The sequence below is a fragment of the Corapipo altera genome, unplaced genomic scaffold (assembly GCF_003945725.1).
Source record: "Corapipo altera isolate COAL_440 unplaced genomic scaffold, ASM394572v1 57, whole genome shotgun sequence".
NCBI lineage: Eukaryota > Metazoa > Chordata > Aves > Passeriformes > Pipridae > Corapipo > Corapipo altera.
Genome location: NW_020884905.1, coordinates 4,488,431 through 4,499,382, shown reverse-complemented (window position 1 = coordinate 4,499,382; position 10,952 = coordinate 4,488,431).

Sequence of the window (10,952 nt, the reverse complement as noted above, 5' to 3'; positions counted from 1 at the left end):
CTCTGCCAGGGCTTGAGGGGGATGCCGGGAGCCCTGCCAGCCTGCAGCCAGGGGTGTGGGGGCTTCCTCCCCCCACTGCATGCCTGCACTGCCAAGGGAAATGATGCTGTTGGTCCTTGCATCTGACATACTCCCCTATAAATCTCCTGATGAGACTTGGAGATCACTCCAAAGGCAACTGGGCTGTCTGCATTTGGTATGGGGCATTTTCCTCATTTCTCTCTTTCTCAAGTTGTGAGCAATAATGTGTTTCAATTTTCAGTTTTTATGCTGAGACAGCACTGTCCTGCCAAAATGGAGCAAGAAATACTCCTCTCTGGTCCTTGTAGTCCCAGTGGAGGGACAGGAGACGTAAGCATAGCAGGCTGGGTTGGCTTTGCCTTTGGATAAGCCCTGGCAGGGCAGCTCAGCACAGCAGCTCTCTGTAGGTCCACCTCCACCCATGGGTGCTCATGCACACCAGGCTCAGAGAGGCTTCTCAGGGTGTGGAGGACCTGCTGGACAAATCTGGGCTGGACCTGCCCTGTTCCTTCTGGGATCGAGAGGACTGGGGTGTCACAGGAGGACATGAGGACATGGCAGATGTGTGGTGGATGGCAATGGCCCCAGAGCTTCCACATAAGGAAGTCCAGACCAGCATGAGAACCTCACTTCCAGTCCTCTGGCTTCAGGCACACATTTGAAGGAGATTGTGGTGTCAGAGAAATTGTTTTTATCACTGTCTCAGTACGAGTGAGGCTGTGTTGTGACTGGGATATGGCTGATGGCTTTGGCTTGGGCAGGTAAGCTGTCAGGCTGCTCATGGTGGTCTGTGGGGTCACGCTGGGTCCTCACACATGGGCTCTCTGCAGGTGGACAGGCCTCTGAAGGGGAGCTGGTTTTCAGAGCAGGGCTTCCTCCACCTGTCCCAGGCCAAGAAGAGACTGAGTGTGTCCAGAGATTGTGCTTTCAACGATACAAAGAGAGTAACAGTCATGGGTGGTGGGGTTTGGTGGCTTTTGGCCAGGGCTGGATTCCTAAGTACCACCATGGGCAGCACTGGCAAGATGTGGGATCCCAGGGTGTGGAATAAAACACCTATATTGCAGGCAAGCTTGAACCATTTACTATCAAGCATAATTTTGTCAGCCCATACTCTCCTCTACTGCCAAGGCTTATGAAGATGCACCTAAAGCAGAGGGTATGGGAAACACATCCAGCAGCACCCTTTATATGGCAAAGTGGCAGTGGCATGGACATTGAGAATAGTAATAGCAAGATGGTGCTTCCTTCAAAACCTATGTCAATGGGCCAAATGGGACAGGTCTGACCATGTCCCTTTACAGTGCTGCAATACACTAAAGTATATGTACTAAACTATAGTTTATACTAAAGGCAGACCCCGAGCTACTTCAGATAACTGAAATGTCCCCCAGGAACCAGACAGAGGTGTCAAGGGAACTTAGGACTTCCAGATGCACCGAGAGCCCCAGAGCATACAGAGATTTCAGCTAGGAGTCACTTGCTAGTGCATGTGTTGCTACCAGCCTGGTGTGATGCTCCAGAACATGGCCTGACTTGATTTGTTGTGCTAGAGTAAGAAGGCTACTAATCTGCTTGTTGGAGGAATTTTGTCACATGAATTTTATGGACTGTGGTAAATAAGTGTTGATATTTTTCTGAATTAAAACTGAATTTAAATATAACCCTTGTCTCTTGCCAATTGGGGTCATGTGGCACTGTTAGACTGGCTTGTGGAGACTGCCTGCAGTTCTATTTATTTAGTAAAATATTTTGGCAAAGCTCTGGCATCCTGTTTCCTTGCTGTGAGCAGGGAGAAGAAAGTAGTTAAAGCAGCACAGAACTTCAGCACAGCCACAAGGTTACCCTTAGGAGCAAGTAGTCAAGTACAGCTAGTAGCTAGATGAGATTTTTACAAGTTCAGAACAAGTTGCAAACAAAACCACAGACCAAAGTAATACCCTCAGCAAAGAGCAACTTTGGGAAGCTGAAATGGAGGAGCAAATACAGGCAGGATCAGAGCTGGGGAGATCTGCAACCTCATTTACGCCTGTCTGTCCCTCTCCCAAGGCACGTGATGCTCTGTAGTGCAGGGGTGGAGAGTGAGAGGAACAAGCTCACTGTGGTTGGATATAAGACAGCTGGAAGTAGCAGAGCTGCACCCCTTACCTGTGTTTTGAAGGTGATGCTACCCATAGGGGAGTTTATTTGCCCACTTGACTGCAGCATCTCTATGCTGGATGTGCTGAATAGAAGACTGGCCAGCCTCAAAGGGACAAAATCTATTATTTTCTTTAAATATAAGAAATCTATTGCTACATCCTTGCTGCAGGATCTCAGTGAGCAAGCTGTGCAATACTGGGAACACTGACCCATCTCACTGTTGCCACCAGCTCATCAGAATCCATACATGGACCCTGAGCAGGGTAAGACATAGTAAATGAATACCATCACAGTTATGCTCCTAGCTGGTTAACAATGCTCCTTGAAAACACAGCCTAATGTTTGGGGGGTTTACCCTTGTTGCTACAATGAGATGAAAAGCTTCTACAAAGCCAAGGAGCTGGACATTTTTTTCAAATTGGAGAGCTTATCAGGGGCATGAATTAGTAGAATAGAAGAAAAAGGCTGGTAGAAATGGCTTTGCAAGGCCTGGCACTTTCCCAGTGGAAGAGCAACCAAGTGGTCCTGCTAGTTCAGCTCTGGATTGGCAAAGCAGGTTGTGCTAGTTCCTCCTGCCTGAGCAGCCCTTCCCAGGGGCTTGGCATGGATGCCCTGATAAACTGCTGGAGGAACTGCTTTGCCTTTGCCAGCAAATATTTCTGCTGAGGTTGTGACAGCAGAGAGGTACTGCTTCCAAACTACTGATTGTGCCCAATGTCAGAAACCAGTTGCACAAGGTGCTCATCCCAGCCAGCATCCAGGCACTTTGAGCATCAGTGGTCCAGCTCTGCCACAGTACTTGTGCTGTACACAGCTCCTCCAGGGCTGTGGGACGCTTTTCTTAGTACTGTAATCCACACTCTCCTGGGAGCACCCAAGTACTTGTGGGTGTTTTCTTCAGGGAAGTGAGGCTGGGACCTGGTGAATGACCAACTTGTGCATCAAAAGGAGCTTGAGCTTGCACCTGCTGCAAGTGGAAGTTTGCCGTAAATCTCACAAAGAAAAATGACCTGAAAGGAAATTCGGTGCTTATCAAGCCTCTGAGGGGGGCAAATATAAGCTTGCAGGTCTGGAAAAAGGTGAGGTGACGAAGCAAAGGGCTGCTGCATCCTGTGGGGTGTGACGATATCCAGGGCAGAGAGGGGTGCTGGAGTGCTGCTGGCTCTGATGCTGCAAGGACTCAGGAGTTATGTCGCTTTTTCAAGAACAGGGCTGCAGTAGGAAGGCAAATCCTTTGTAAGAGAGTAAAGGTTTTTATAGTCATAGAAGAGGGGGCTGTGGCCTGCAGAGCGAGGGTCCAGTGAAAAAGGTGTTTTGTTAGAACTTGGATTTCTCCTGGGCTTGTGTTGACGCCGGCAGGGCCGGTGCTCTCCCTTGGCAGGGAACGGGAAATGGAGGAAGCAGATGTGTTGCCATGGCAATGCAGGGAGCAGCCACCACCGGCACAAGCCTCCTTTTCTGCTGCATTCCCGCCCGCACTCAGAGCCGCGTCTGCCACGAAGGCCACGGCCACCCTCTGACCCCACTGACCCCGGACAAGGGTGGGGGACAGGGTGACTGCAGCACCCTCACCGGCAGTCAGGCTCCCACAGCCACCCACTAGCACCAGGTTTGCCACTCGGACACTTGGGCTTTCATTAAAAATAAAAAAAGCCTTTGTTTACTTAAATGTCTTTTTTTTTTTTTCCAGCTTCACTGCTCCAATTCCCAGTAGGTAGGCTTCAAGAGTCCTCATTCATAAGGGAACAGGAGGTAAATCACGCTCTCTGGAGGAAGTTACACCTAAATATGAAAAATGTGGCTGCCCAAAATTTAGATTCCAGACCTGGAATCTTTTTCACTGGAAAAAAAGAAAAAAAAAAAAAAAAGAAAAGATTCCTTTAGTGGGCCAGTAGGTGACTGAAGTGATGAGTTTCCCAAAAATGATCTTCCCCTCAAGCTCCTGGGACCCAAAGACTGAAGCACAGGGCACCAGGGGTCCCCATGTGTCATCTCTTCCAGAGAGGGCAACAAACATGTGGCAGAGGCAGGTGAGGCCAGTTGAGGTGCTCCCAGTGTCACTGATAGCTCTTCTCTCCATTGCTGCAGGTGTGCTCAGTCCTGCCAGGAACCACAGAATCACAGAATATTCTAAATTGGAAGGGACCCACGAGGATCATCGAATCCAACTCTTAAGTGAATGGACCCATAAAAGGGATTGAACCCATGACTAACCAGTTCTGTCTGTCTTAGTCTTTGGCCCAGGATATTTTAAACAGGGATTAGAGGAAGAGGAATAATTCCTGATTGAACTAATCAGTAGGCTCCAGGGGTAGGATGTTTAGTGGTACAATTAGGTATCTCTTCCTCAGACCCCTCAAGTAGCATAGGCTGCTTACTCCTCCTTCAGCTCCTTTCTGCATCCTTTGGCTGGAGGTGGAAGGTGAACAGTAACAACCACATGATGCTCAATCCCCAGCAGCTAAAAGGAGGTGAGAAGATCCCTACCTGAATTACTTATGGTCAAATACCACCATCCCTGGATGTTCAAGGCTGCTTGATCCCAGCAGTTGAGTGTAACCCTCTGTACAGCACAGGCCAGCTGAAAAATTGTTGTCAGGATTTTGGTATGTGCTGAGACACTATCCAAACAAAAGTGAGCAATGTCTCCCCAAGTCAATCATTAATAATATGTGTGTGGATGTTTTCCCTTGACAGCAGCACAGTCGAGCCTTAACCTTATCTAAATCTCATTTAACCAGCTTTCCAAGAAAGTTTTAAGAAGTGGCTGGAAAATGCACTGAAATGCATCCATTTGAGCTGTAGTTTTATCCAGTGCTTATTTAGAAGTTGTTATGCCTGAGAGATCTGCCTAATGTATGAGCATGTTTTCCTTACACACTGCCTGCCTTGACATTTTTCTATTGGAGATCACTCAGCTGTTAGGGATCTGTGATAATGATGATTTAGAAACAAGGCCAACTAGGAATTCAGAGTACAAACAAATGGTCCAAAGCTGCCTCCACCCCAAATGTACTTCCATTTTTCACGCCCTTTTTCTCTACAGCATAGAAGGCCCATAACACTCTCTAAGTACGTTTACAGTCACTTCAGGGCTCCAAGGGCATCGCAAATGAGAACATCTCTCATTATATAAGAAATGTTACAAGTTTAGGAACCTTTAAAGTGAATTCCATTAATGTCATGCTTCTACTAGGCCTGCAGCTCTCTCAGTGGGTTTTGATCCCATCTTTACATGTGCCTTGGATGCTTTGGTTGCCTTCCAAGATAGCAAGACTTATTCCCTGTTTTTTAGTTACATGATGTCCCCAAGCACTTTGTTTTCAGGTCTTTAATGTATTATTTGTGGATGTACAGATAATGCAATAGATGCCAGATTTATTACGTCTTCTGGAGATTCTGTGAATTTTTTCCCTATTGCAATCTTCATGAAGAAGTTTGTTTATTCTACAAAACTTCAAAGCATTCAGATTTAAACATTTTGCTTTCCCTTTTATGGCTGTGAATAAGAGAAGTGAGACCTCAGGGTGTGGGCCTCTTCCAGTGTCACTGACAGGCAACAGATATTACAGAGGCCAGCGGAAAACAGGAACACACCAAACATCTTACAAGGGTGAAGGGCAGGGGCTGAGACAAGGAGCACACTGAGCAGTGCTGCTCTTGGAGACAGCAGGAGCTGAGAGGCCTCAGCTCTCATACAGCACTGGCTTGTGTGGCAGGGGATGGGTAATGGTTCCTCTCTGGATTATGACCCTTTCTGTGGAGAAAAAGTAGAATTCACTAGAGATTCTTCTGGGGGCAGGGTTGGAGAAGCTTCTCTCTTTCCCTTGCTAATTAACTCGCTAAGCACACACTGAGCATGATGCTACCCATTGCCCCAGGAGAGGGGCTGTCTGGTCCCGAGTGTGGGACACTCAAGCCAGGAGGACTTCCCAGGACAGTTCCTGCCAGGGCTCAAGCTATGCATGGAAGTCAGAGCTGGTACCCAGCCTCTCACTTGCTGCCCTGCAAACATCCACCCTGTGACTTGCTGCCATCTCCATCTCATCTTTGGCATGGGTGGAGCATTTAAACAAGTTTGTCAAGCTGACAAGAGATGATGTAAAATACTGTGAGATCCTCAAGTGAAATCCACTAATAAAATGTCCTGTTAGTGCTTTGTATCTCAGCAAACTTCCCTGAAAATCTTTCTGACAGCTCTGTGTGAGTAATGCAGGGGTGTATGCAGCCAGCAGTGTTTGTACAGGGGTTTTCCACTTTCCAGGTGACACAGATGCAGATTTGGCCCAGCTGACAGTTGCATATACACCAGATAGTAATTATTCTGACATGCCAAGTCTCTCCGGGGGTTTGCAACTGAGCGAAGTTCCTGATCAGTGCAGTAAGTAAAGCCAGTAGGTGACACAGCACTGCAGGAGCCCTTGGCAGTGTAGATGCACCCTTTGTCAGCAATGCACCAGTTTGATTTGCTTGGTTTTGGACTTGCTTCCCCTCTCTTCCTCTTCTGTTATTGAAATCCTGTCTGTGTCCGGCTCTTCATTGCCCCATGGAGCTGTGGGTTGTGGCTGGGTGCCATGGCGTAGGAGAGCAGCAGCTGGTGGGGTCAGAGAAAGCAGAATAGGACATTGAATGAGTCCAAGGCAGCTCTTATCCTTGATATCATTCCTCTTTAATTTTTCTCTTTTTCCCCTCCATTTGCTTTGAAAGATTCTTTTGTTCCTTTGCCTCTTTCCCAAAGCTTCTCCCTCTCCTTGTTTCCCTATCACTGAGGGGAAAAAAAAGTTCCAAAACCAACAACAACAAATTAAATAAATAACCCAGACTTACAGGAAAAGGTCGTCTATTTTTGAACTTCCTCTGCCTAACTTTATTTCTGACTCCTTCATTTCCCAGTGTCTTCTGCCACCCACCTCTGGGCTTGGGCACATTCACCAGCAAGGCTAGAGGGGTGCAGAGTGGGAGCCTGCTGGGACCCTCCCAGGGCATGGTAACCTTGCTACCTCCAGTAAATGTACTTCCCCCAGGGAGTGGGGAAAGGGAGGTTTTTGCTGTTGTTAAAAAGCAAAGGAAGTACCTCAGCTAGCCAGGAAATTCTCTTATGAGCAGGGGACAAAATCAGTAGCTCAAATTCTCACCAAATCAGAGTACCCAAAAAACTACGCCATAAAAGCAGCTTGATATCACATCACCTTAATGGGAATGCAGTATTCATGGGCTGATAACATAAAACTGAGCAACAGGTAAAATGAGGAAATACTGTATTTCTCTGACTGTTTCTAAGTGCTTGCCTACGTAGTTCTTATTCCTGCTTTTGACTTCTATTTTCTGCAAAACCAGTTTTTTAGGCAGGACTATCATGGCTTATTTGGTGAATGCCTCCCTTCGATTTGCCTTCTGCAGCCCTTTCACATTTGGATCCTCTGTTAATAAACAGTCTCTACTGTTTACCTCCCTGGGGGACTATGAGAGAGCCTGCAGTCAAAGGGGATTGAAAGCATCATCTTTCCTCCGCCACTGAGCTGGAAAGAGAAGCCTCCTGCAAAGCCTGTGGGACAGAGTGTTTGTAGGAATCTCACCTCAGGTGAGGCCAGAAATAGCACAGCGATGAAATGATGCCTGGAGGGACCATGGACACAGGTGGCTGCTAGAGGAGGGGTTGGCCAGAGGGACGGCTTCTCCTCCAAAAGCTGCTGGAAACATATGCGATTCTCCTCCTTTGTGCACAGAGAGGGAGAAATGTCTCTCGGTTGCCACAAGAGAGTTATGTAGAAGGAAGAAGGTGGATCTAAAAAACAAGCTACAGATCAGGACTAAAGGGTTGTACCTTCCTCCTCTGTTACTATGCAGAAGAACATCAGAATTGAAAGCCAGATTATTTTCTGTGAAACAAATTGAAACAACTGCAGGGCTTCAAGTGCGTGATCTATTTATAATAAAACCAGTGGGAAGTTTAATTTGCTTATTTTCTTAACACTTAATAAAAAATCTGGCAAACAGAAGTGATAAAACCACTTATGTTAAAAATTTTGTATTTTCACTTCTTCAACAAGCATTTGACTGTAGGCTCTGCTTACCCTGGGAGACCATCAAGGGAGACTGAAAATTCGGAGACTTGAAAAATAAACACACAAGCTAAAACTCTGTGAACAAATATTTCATGACTTACTTCTCGGCATTAAAAGCCATACCCTCAGTTCTTCCAATATAATTTCACATCACTTTAACAAAGATTCAAAGAAATAAAGAAAAGCAGAGGTCTTTAATCCTCTTCCACTGCAGTCAGCAGAGCTGGTCCCAGTGGAGCCATTCACTGTGGGAGTTTCTATGAGGAAGCCCTGAAACAAGCTGAAACTCTGCTTGGTGAAGGTGACATATTTGATGAACATCTACATTCACAGAAGCCTACAAACCATTTCACAGTGCCTTTGAACAAGGCTGGGAAGAGGAGGATGCAGAGAAGGTGTGGGCAGTACGTTCCTCTTGACATTTATTCTCTAAGTCCTTCTATAACAATTTGAAAATGCGGTTGAGTGTATTGGAGAGGTCCAGGCAGGCTGGTGGCCTGGCAATGCAGGACAGGGGTTTGGTTTACAGCCAGCAGGTGAGCAGTGGGATGGCTGTCACCACCTGCTTGACTTTGGCAGCCCTGGGTTCCCCTCCGGGCAGCACAAAGGCAACACCAAGGGAGCCGTGCCCACTCGAGCACTTGCTGCAGTACACAGCTCAGGGAAAATGGCACGTGGGAGAAAAATACATACAGTTATTTGTTTGCATATATTTTAAATGTATGCAGGACCTTGAGCCTTAGAAGCAAGAAAGAGAATGAGAAGGATTTAAAGATCTATGTTTCTACCATGCATGTGATTTGTGCACACATTTTCCTTCCTGTATATTTTACAAAAAGACTTATAAAGAATGAGGGACTTTGCACTAAAGGTTCTAAGGGCCATGGTGTTGCTTACTTGAGCAGGCTGTAGGACCAGCTGTGTTGGTGCAGATTAAATGAGAAAGCCAAAGGCAGGTGTAGGGCATTCACCTAGGATCTGTGCTGTGCTCAAATGGCTTCCCTGAAGCTGGGTACCCAGCTCTCTGCCCTGAATGGCATATGCAGTCCATGCAAACAGGACCCTTTAGACCTGATGAATGTTTTTGTGCAGGATGTAGCTGTCATCTCAGGATAATCTCTGGGTCTCCATCCTACTCTGGAGGGATGTGTCCTATATTTCTGCTGCTGGGCACTCTCTTCTCTCATCTGTGGATCCCACCTCCCACTCACAGGTTCCTTCCCATAGCCTTGCATTAATCCCTGCAGCTCCAGAGTCCCTGCCACTGGCTACCTTCAGTATAAGAGCTCTGACCTTTGTTTGACTTTCTGTAGGAAGCTAGAGCAGAAGATGGAGGATATAGTTACAAGCTTGTGGTGATGCTGATGGGGAGAGTTAATGTCTCCTGGGCACTGAATGCTCCATGGTATGTGCTGCAGTGCTGGTAGCCACTAACTAATGAAGGTGCATGTAACTGAGAATGAGCAATCTCAAGGATGGGCTGGGTATCCTACTGAGGAGATGAAGGGAGACCTTGTGTGTGAGGAGTTTTGGTTATTTTTTCTGTTGTTCATGTGCTGTGCTCTCTTAGGATTGTCTTTTCTGCTGATCTGCTTTCAACCATTGGTTCCCACAGTATTCAACATTTTTCTAATGCAAATGAGCCCTTTCTCAATGTCTTCTTTGAACTGCACAATACTTGGGAAGTTCAGAGAAACACTGATGCCCTGAGGGCAGGGAATTTTCAAAACCCCTATGTAAGTAGCTGATGATCAAATCGTTGTCTATATCCTGGTTTCTCTCATTCACCTGACATTTACCCACACTCTGTCAGTGTGGCAGTGGCTGAAAGAGGCATCTGGTCTGTGTCAGCTTTTATCTGCCTTTTTTTCTACCTACTGTGCCTCATTACGTATGCTCACTAATTCAATTCAGATTTGAAAGGAAATACATGAGAAATTAACTGGCAAGACATCAGCAACTGCAGGAACTCCATGGGAGAAGAAAAAAATCCATAAACTAATGGACTTAGTGGCAATGCAAAACCTAGACATGGCTGCAAATTACTTCAGCACATGTGAGTCTGAAAACAGAGAGAGGATCCAAGAAACTTGAAAGGAGTCGTGAGAAAAATATCTGTCAAGTGGCATTTTTCTTGCTTCTCTCAAGGCTGTAGCTGGACTCAGCACAGTAAGGCATCTTGCAGACTAGACACCACCAGGACAACACAGCAGGCACAGTACTCAGTAATGCTATGGCAAAGCACATCAGACTCGCCCACAGTGGAATGGAAGCTGCCACCAGGAACCAGGGAATGGTGCCAGCAACGTCCTCAGCCCCTGGGAACACCCGAGGCTGCATCCTGGGTGCCTGCATTCCCCACCTGCCTGTGCTGTGGAGAAGGAATATGGTTGTAAGGAAGTTGCCATGGCTGTCCTTTGCTTGGCACCTGTGGGATGGTTGGGTCTGAGTAATTACACACTTTGAGCAGCCTTACTACAGATATAGAGACAGCTCCAAAAAAGCATTCTGCCTAAATACAGATTTGAGTGGTTGATGTCAGGATTAAAACCATAGCTGCTTCCTCTGGAAGACCTGTGATGCCACCTAGTTAGCAAGAGTCCACCCCAGCCCTGGAGGACTAGGGTGTTGGGGTCATTGCACATGTTGTGTCGCAGCTGAGGGTTCCCTCTATCTATCTATCTATCTATCTATCTATCTATCTATCTATCTATCTATCTATCT